Genomic DNA, 10,013 nt, shown 5'->3' with positions numbered 1-10,013 from the left:
CTTCTCTTCTACCTCTCATTCATCTTTGGGGGCTATCCACTGTTGTCAGTCACCTATTTACACTTACAGTGCTCTCCATAATGTTTGGGACAAATACAAATTGTTCCTTGATTTACCCCTCTGCTCCATATTTTAAAATTACAAATCAAACAATTCAGATGTGATTAAAGCGCACTTTGCAGACTTTCATTTAAGGGTAGTTGCCTACATTTCAGGCACACCATGTAGAAAAGACACTTTTTATATATGATCCATCCATTTCAGAGCACCATAATGTTTGTGACAATTGAAATCCCAGGTGTTTGTGATTCCTCAGGTGTGTTTCATTGCTTCATAAGATCCCTCCCTTGCTTCTACTCTTTGGACTTTGTAGGTGCCATTGTTCTAAATGAGGAAAAGAGCTGTGCCAGTAAAAGTCAAAGAATCCATTATGAGGCTGAAAAACAAGAATAAAACAATTAGGGACATCGATAAAACCTTAGGATTGCCTAAATCAACTGTCTGGAATATCATTAAGAAGAAAGAACGCAGTGGTGAACTTAGTAATCACAAAGGGACTAGTGGGTCAAGGAAGACCTCCACTGCTGATGACAGAAGAATCCTCACTCTGGTAAAGAAAAAGCCTCAAACGCCTGTCTGACAGATCAGAAACAGTCTTCAGGAGGCAGATGTGTGTGTGTCAGAGACAACTATCTGCAAAAGACTTCATGAACAGAAATACAGACACCACAATGAAAGATGCAAACCACTAATTAGCCACAAAAATATTATGGGAAGATTACAGTTTGTAAAAAAATACTTAAATGAGCCTGCATAATTCTGGAAAAGGTCTTGTGGACAGACGAGACAAAGATGAACCTGTGGAGAAATGTGGAGATGAAAAGGAACTGTCCAAGATCCAAAGCATACCACCTCATCTGTTAAACATGGCAGTGGATGTGTCACGGCTGGGGCATGTATGGCTGCCACAGCTACTGCCATACTTCTCTTCATTGATGATGGAACTGCTGACAGCAGTAGCACAATGAATTCTGAGGCGGATGGAAGCATTGTACCTGCTCAAGTACCAGTAAATGCCTCCAAACTCACTAGACTGCACTTAATCCCACAAGATAATGATCCCAAACATACTATCCAGGCAACACAGGACTTTTTCAAAACTCAAAAATGGCAAGTTCTTGAATGGCCAATCCAGTCACCTGATTTAAATCCAATTGAGCACGACATCCATATGCATAAGGGGACAAGCCCCCGAAACAAGCAGGAGTTGAAGATAGCTGCATTAGAGGTTTGGCAGAGCATGACCAGAGAAGATACTCAGTACCTGGTGATGTCTATGAATCACAGACGTCAACCAGTCATTACATACAAAGTCCTAAATATGACTACTTTAATGGACCTGCCATTGCTGTGCCCCAAACATTGTGGTGTCTTGAAATGTGGAGACTATGTAGAAAAAGTGCTATCATTTCTACATGGTGAGACCGAACTGTATGCAAATAGACTTACATGAAAATCTGCAATGTGCACTTTAATCATGCCTTAATTGTTTCATTTGTAATTTTAAACTGTGGAGCAGAATGGTAAATTAAGGAAAAATATGTCTTTGTCCCAATCATCAGGGAGGCTGCTCTAGTTGTGTTAATTTCTGTCTAAGGAAATTCATCTGTTCAGAGGTACTGTGTAATGAGAAGTGAAATCTGGAGAGTCATCAGAAAATATTGCATACTGACATTTTAAAAATAAAACAAATACATTTAATGACGATACTGTTCAAGAGCCCTGGGGCAGAATGTTAGTATGTTGTCCTACATAAACCTCATTATCAGTTCTCCGTTAAAATAAATATGCAGAATAACCCACATACAGTTGGCAGCATTTCATAATCACCACGAACAGTATTACAAGGTCAGGGCTATGGAGAGAGAGAGAGAAAAAAATCATATTTGCAGTTATTTGTGCCAGAGCTAAGCTGGTCAATCGGCCTCCGGCTCCTGATTGCAGCCAGATCTTCAGAGGCGTGACGTCACCACACCGGCGCGTGCACTGCACGGCGGCGAAAGGCACACGCAATTCGTGGGAGGAGAGGGCGGCACAAGTAACTGGGAGGACGAATTCGAACCCGAGACTGAAATAAAAGACGCAAGGGGAAAAGGGAACTGGAATGAATTAAGTGAGTCCAGCTCACGTTGGCGGCGCGCATACTAAACGTGTAGCGTGCGCTACATGCCAAAGAGTCTCCTCTGTAACTGGGGCTGAATGAATAACCATGGCAACAGCAGCAGTAGCAGCAACGAGCTGCTCGTGGCAATAAACACTTATCTACTGTAATCGCGTATCGGCAGACCTTGGACATAAATACGGGCGCAGGGGAAGGGAACACCGCAGACCAGAGCCTCTGTACTGCAGAAGTGTGCCAGGTAGGGCTGTTATTTCTATGTGCTGCTAGCAGATATGCGCAATGTTCGTTGTACCGGAGAGCTCATCTCTGTATATAAAAGACCCCGATCTCTGTACTCGAGAAGTCCAATTGAAGGTAACTGTGATGGTTTTTGCGGATGCCCTTTGAAAAACTACACTTTCTAATAGTGGATTGTTGGAGCGATTGAGGACTTCAGTTGGACAGCAAAATGTATTTTTTTTTGTCACAGAACAACACGGAGTCCGACTGCAGCATTTCATTGCCGTCACACTGTGTACAGTACGCGTGATGTGAGAGCAGCGTTTTAAAGAAACTAAGCGATAAATAAGACTATTACGAGTGTGTAATCCTATTCTGATCAGTCGTATTCAATTGGCTGTCATGTAAAGGAGATATTTAGGGTTGAAAGTTGCAGTGCTCGCCAAAATCATTTGAAGCATTCTTAAAGCATTCAAGTATTTCTTGTTATACGTTAAAATAAAGTTGTCGTTCTTTTTTAAATAGAGAAAGGAACTGCCGTGTACTTTTATCTAGCATTCTCTTATAGTTGCCGAGACACCGCACATCATTCGGATGCTGTTCGTGTTTATATGCACAATCTTCCAACAGGTGAACGTGGTTTTGAGATGCGCCGGTCTGTGAATGAATGTACTGTAGAATGTATTACTCGCAACGGTTCATCGCTATTAGTTTCAGTCTTACTAAGAATAATAATGACGAGATAATTTTGCCATAACCTTAAAATAAATTCCGTTAATCCCTGTAAATTAAGGGTTCACAGAATTCCTGCTATTCGATATTCTAAAACCTCGAATGAAAGTGGCTGCTGCGGATTACGCAACTGCTAAGAAATAAACATCAGGGATAATACTGAATTTCAGGTCATCAAATGAATGTGATTGATTGATTTATTTGTGTTCGCTTGTTTATGTATGTATTCTTGCCTTGAAGAATTATCAAAACACCGAAACAATAGTTATTTACATCCACCCATCCTTTCATTGTTCAGACTGTTTATTCCTTTTCAGGGTTGCAGGGAGCAGGAGCCTGTCCTTGCAGCACTGAACACAAGTCAGTCATTAGCTACTTAATTTGTATATTTAATTTATATTGTGTACTAAAATATTGGCTGTTCCAATTTGAATGCAGTATGGACAGACCTATTGCATACAAAGTGGAATTTACATTGTTGAAACATTCTTGAAATATCTGAATTATTTTTACATATAAGTCAATTAGGAATATTTAAAAGAACTATACCTTGTATATTTCTCAAACTGTATATTTTGATATTGCAGTCCACAGCCACTGCAGTATGTCTTTAAAACGCCTCACTGTGACTGTGGGAGCTCATTTTATCTGTCAAGTCAGAAGTTTTCTTTGTTGTTTTAGTAATTATTGTATGCATTTTTTTGTTATAATTTAGATGCATTTATTTATTGAGCTTCTGTAAAAAATCCAGATTTCCCCCTTGGGACAAATAAAGTTCTGTATAACCATTTTTCATGTATAAAAGCAATAGCCAGGTTCCTAATCACCCTTTTTTCATTCTGAATCCACCTGAATTACTGTTCTGTGAGCTGACATCATTTAAACATAATTAATACATTGGTATTACAGTTAAAAAGATCCACACACATGTTAATAAGTCATTCCCATCTATTATTTATAGAAATAACAGTAAGTAAAAAAGATAGCCAATACAGATGTTGTGGTGCCCACTAATGGTGCATCTTCAAAGCAGTGTTATCTAATATAAAAATGAACCCTTTAAAATGTCATTCTTTTGTTAGGAAACAAAACAATTTCATGTTTTATTTATTAGTTATTTTTTTTAACATTGAAACTGGTTATCCCATGGGACAAAATGTTGGTGCAATGTTTATGGTTGCTTCCTCACAAATTCCGAGGCTTGCGTTTGTTTCCTAATTTAGTAACTTGTCTTTTTGAGTTCCTACTTGTTCCTTGTGATTGCATAGACGTTCTCTGGGCATTCTGGTTTCCTCCCACATCTTAAACGCTATCTTTATTGGGTTATTTGAAGGCTGTGCTCTGATTTAGACAGGTGTCTTGTCCATGGATGGCACCTGCTGCCAGGATACAAATATGATAGCAAATAAATTTACATCATACCTGATATTAGTTTATTTTGAATTAAGTATTCTAAGATGGATTGCCTAGGATTTACATTCTCAGTGAATTGGCATTTTGCTTTGTGAATATGAATATTTTACAATATCCTTTAAATAAGAAGATACAAAATATGCCAGTCAACCTTGGAAGGTTAATGGGTCGATTTGAATACAAATGCATGCATTCATTATTCGTATAAAACTTTTTTTGAGTCTGAATTAATTATACATTTTTGAGGAAGAAGAAGATAGCTTTGAAAAAATGCCAAAATAGATCTAAGTCCACAGTTAGTGTACAGTCAGACATCCAGAATTCGTTTTGAACAGTATTCACTTACCTTCAGACAATTTGTAGAAAACACAGTTTTAATGAAAGCCCAAGGGTACAGACTGGATCTGTAACAATTCCCAAGGTTGTTGAGTTAGTAAGCAGACAAAGGTCGAGAAAATCTAAATAGGTATATAGAGACCACTGGACATGGTTGAGATGTTGCTCATTTACAGTGTTTTGTTAAGTGAAGACGTGAGTAGGTATCTGATTGGTAGTGTCCGTAAATAAAGAAAGGTTTGGGAGGTTCATTATAGTTACAGAAAATCCAAGCTTGTGACAGTTTATTTAATGACCCATTTTAATGAAGACCTTTTGGAGAGAGAGAGAGTGAGAGAGAGAGATTTAATCAGTTACTAATCCAAAAGTTCTTGTATTAGAGGAGGACTTGTTACCTGTCTAAGGCTGATAACATCTAAATAATTATATAGAAAAACTGCACAAAGTGGAGATGATGCTCAGATGCCATTTTGTGTAAAAAAGAAAATATGAGCGGTTGTCTAGCTTTTTTGATTTCCTTCCCTAAAAATCTAACTAGAAAACTAAATAAAATAAAAAATGTTCTTATCCTTTACTTTTTCTGATAAGTGTTTTTTTTAATTATTATTGCTATAGTATTGAAGGTGTTACTGGAGCACACTAGGCAGTTGTGCTGATTGTGGATGGATGTGACATTACTGTGAGGGGGGAATTCTAACAGATAATTGCCAACTTGCAAAGTAGGGATATTTAAAGAATTAATTAATTCTGCCATTTATTCATTAGAGTGGAAGAATGTGAGCTTATCTGGAATCTAAAAGTAGAAGATGTTAGATGGTTTATAATGTTTGTATTAATTTCAAAATAAATTGCACATAGAAGTGGCATCAGAATTGTTTTCTGATTGTTCAAATAAAAAGGACATCCCTTTTACAGTATGTGTACCGCCACTGTATAACCTTGTTGTTTATTTGCCTGCCTACCCTCTACAGTACTGTTGGTAGCTGCTACTGAATAATACTGACCTGTGCTTTAATGGTTTGTTGTGGAGCACAAGGACACAATGATAAGTTAAGAAAAACATTAAGGTTTGTTTTATACATATGTATTAGTCGTATTAGATGTTTAGTTGAACTGGATACCATTCAAATTGTGACTTAACCCAATAATCACATATGTCATGTGAACAATAAGAAGGATATGATTTAGACAGCATGACCTTGGATCTCCTTTGAGAATGTTAAAGGTATGATCAAAAGAGTGTATTGAAAACAGAAGCAGAGTATAACAGTTGCGTACTCCGTTCACTTTAATATATTGCACAGTATTGCATCTTCAGCAATGGTTCTTGAACTCAGTTGTGCAATAACCCTGTGGCTAATGGTCTGTTTCAAATTTTTTTCAAAGGACAATTGTTGCCTTGTTGAAACTTCATGCTTTTTTTTTAAAAAAAAAGGCTTGTTTTATGTTTGTTCAGTTAAAAATGCTCCACAGTTTATATAACTTTCCTAAGAAAACCTAAAGAGGAAGCAGATTCTCTTCCCATTTCTTTTTCTTCTCCATTTATCTATATTCACTTATTCATTTATCTATTTACTTATTTTTACTAGATTTAAGTTTTATTCTGCTGCCCATGCTCTCTTTCTCAGGGGCGGGGGATAATTTGTTTTCAATCCTATTCTTGTAAAATTGATCTATTTGTATGACATATTGTGTGATTTCAATAAAATCAATAAAATTAAAAAAAAAAGAAAACTTAAAGACATTCTATTGACATAACTTTTATCACAAAAGTTGGTATTCATTCTTGTCATTTATTTTTAATTATTGATTTAGTTGAGTTCTTTTACATCTACACATTTGTTTTTGTAAAGGTCCAATTTACTCTAATACTAAACAGTTATACAGTACACACACACAGACACACACATACACACACACATATATATAACTAGCTGTGTAAGCCCATGCTGTAAAAAACATGGGGTCCTACAAACAATTGAAATCATCAACAAAAAAAAATTGAAATGTAGAGATGTCAGGTAATTGGAATTGGGCATCTCTCTCCTTGGATGTTTCGTTTTGGTGATGTGCATGCATAGTTTGTACATTAGCGGTTAAACAACTGTCCTCATTCTTGTCATTTATTTTTAATCATTGATTTAGTTGAGTTCTTTTACATCTACACATTTTTTTTTGTAAAGGTGCAATTAACTCTAATACTAAACAGTTATACAGTACACACACACAAACACACACATTCACACATATATATATATATATATATATATATATATATATATATATATATACAGTATATATATATATATATATATATATATATATATATATATATATATATATACTACCTGTGTAAACCCATGCTGTAAAAAGCATGGGGTCCTACAAACAATTGAAATCATCAGCAAAAAAAAAATTGAAATGTAGAGATGTCAGGTAATTGAAATTGGGCATCTCTCTCCTTGGATGTTTCGTTTTGGCGACGTGCACACGTAGTTTGTGCATTAGCGGTTAAACAACTGTCTTTCTTCGGAGGTTTCGTTTTACCGACATGCTGGCCTCACTTGTGTATTAGCGGCGGGAGGAAAAGTAAAAGAGATACTGTTTTAACGATGTGCTCACCACGCTTCTGTAAGAGTAGATATCTGAGTGACTCTCTCTTCGGATGTTTTGCTTTGACGAAGCGTGGGCCTCGCTTGCGTATCCTCAGAGGTGGAGCCCTTAGCCTGACTCCACCTCTCACTTCCGTGCTGGACAGACACACACACTTTTACGCATAGACGTTTATATATATATAAGATATGAAATATGTACTACTGACAAAGAGCTTCCACAATTACTTCAGTATCATCACTGGTTTAATGGCCATTTTCTGACTTTGTCCTCCAAACCTATCTCCTTCTCCTGTCTCCACAGTCCTGGGCATCCTTTTGGGTGAGATCTGTACTTTTCATATCGTCCAATATCAATTCCATCCATATCATTTTCAGATTGTGTCTTGGTTTCACCACCTTGGTTTCACTCAGTCATCCTCTCACTCCACATGCCCAAACCACCTTAGTCTGCCTCTTCTCAGCACAACACTGTCACCCCCACACCAAGACTTAGCATTTATGTTCCTCTCACTCAGTGGCATTCCACATATCTGTCCAATCATATTCATCTCTGGTCTTTCCAGATTTGTTTTAAGTTCTACATTCATCAGCTACATCTTACTCCCATAAACTATACTGCATCTCACACATCAATGCCAGAGAGACTCCTTTGGAAGTCATAATAGGAGACAGTCCCCAGAATTTCCTCCATGCATCTAGGCCAGCACCTCTGTCTGCATTCAACATATCACCTAAGCTGCAGAACCTCCATAATTTACCCTTCATTGCCAGTAGCTAAATTTACACTTACCTACATCATCATTCTGTAATCTCCTTCACAGCACTACATCTTTAATGTACCTAGTTCCAACAATCAGTGTTATTTTCTCATTCCTAACCTGTTGGCAAAATCTGAAGCTTGCTGATTATAGATGAATTTGAGGTTGTGTGTTCAAACCTCGCCACTGCCACTTAATAACCATGACCAAGTCACGTCACCTGTAAAAAAACCAAATGTAACCAATTGTATTTGAGATGCTTTAAGTGGTCTTGAATAAAGGTGCCAACCAAATAAGAAATAATAATAGCACATTTCCTGCACATAGTACATTGGTCAGATATACACCTGCTTCTATCCTTCCTGCTCCCTGCCTCCCACCATCACCTGGGTCTTCACTGTGTTTACTTTGAGGCCAATTTCTCTAAAGACTAGCCTTTTGGAGTAATCAACAGCAAAATAGAACATGTAAGCATTTTAAATTTTGAATTTGCTAGCTACTGAAAAAAACTTGTCATCATTCATTTATGTTTATACAGTAGACTGTTTTATGTAGAACAATAGATTTTCAAGGGATTCATGAAATATTGGACATGATTCAAATGCTGGAATATAATTATAGCCTTTAAACTGACGTCTGTTTCTTGTTGCTGTTAAACGGTAGAGATAGGGACAGCTTGACAAAGAATGGTACTGATTTCATTCTTATCTATTAACTTAAAAACTCAACATTTAGTCACATATTTAAAATATTTTCACGACTGCCATTTTTTTAAACATCAGCACCATTTTGTTCATGTTTGTCCTCTCCAATTGGAATAGAATGTTCTAATGGATGTGTCATCACCAGTGTCAGACTCATTTATTGTATTTTTTTAAATTCTTTAACACTTGTCATACTATATAATACATTATGGAATGCCCAGGGAGGGATTAGGCAGTCATTTTGAACAAGGGCAGACACACTGTGGCCTGCATTTTCCCGTCAAGCAGCTATGGTTCCCAGAGGTTTATTTTCTGTGGAAGTATACATATAATGTAATTTAGTTTTCCTCTTCTCCATTGCTAGCTCATCTTAGCTCAGTATAGTCATAATTTACCATTTATATATTAGCTGCTTTAAGAACTGAAATCTATAGGTATGTATGGGTATATTTTGTAAAGAGGTTGCTGGGAGCACCACCAAGTTGGCACAGGAAGGGCAAAAATCCGGGAAGAAACTTCCAGTGCAGGACTGGAGACTGACTGGGTGCAGAAGAGTTCCTGGATATGGAAATGTGAAAGGGAACATTTAAAGGACGTTTGCCATTATATATTGTGGGTGGGATCAACAGTCTTCCGGGTATGGTCATGGCAGTGGTGCTTCGTTCTTTCTAGAGAGACAGAATAAGAGAGGTTAGTACCCCGCCATTGTCCCCTAGCACGACTTGTTGCGGTGCCCGTCGGGTCCTTAAGCTGCTCCCCATGCGCTCGTGTGTGACAATATGCTTGGTAGCTTCAGATAGTCAATAGAGAGGGACACCAACATCATAAATAAAAAGATTTGTGGCATGGGCAGAAGTAGTCTTCTTGGGCCAGATATGACCCTAAAATGAAAATACACATCTGTAAACATCTTGCTAAAACATTTGCAGTGAATAGCGCCGCTGAAAATGCTCCACCCACAGGGTTCCTTCTTAAAAACCTGCCACTAAATTCCTCCAGTCTGTGCACTTTAAAAGTCTGGAGTTGTAGTGTCCCATTTCTACTCATGTAATAG

General features: G+C 37.4%; 1 protein-coding gene across 1 annotated transcript in view; it reads left to right on the top strand.

The window, feature by feature from the left end:
• Window positions 1–1,996: 1,996 nt before the first annotated feature.
• fam135b (family with sequence similarity 135 member B) overlaps window positions 1,997–10,013 on the top strand; it is a 242,546-nt gene continuing 234,529 nt past the window's right edge. Inside the window, exon 1 of the mRNA XM_028818042.2 lies at window positions 1,997–2,420. The gene's annotated coding sequence lies outside the window, so the exon portion shown is untranslated. The remainder of the gene's footprint in view (window positions 2,421–10,013) is intronic.

This window comes from Erpetoichthys calabaricus, chromosome 13 (assembly GCF_900747795.2).
Source record: "Erpetoichthys calabaricus chromosome 13, fErpCal1.3, whole genome shotgun sequence".
Lineage (NCBI taxonomy): Eukaryota > Metazoa > Chordata > Cladistia > Polypteriformes > Polypteridae > Erpetoichthys > Erpetoichthys calabaricus.
This window is presented reverse-complemented; position numbering and strand designations above follow the sequence as displayed.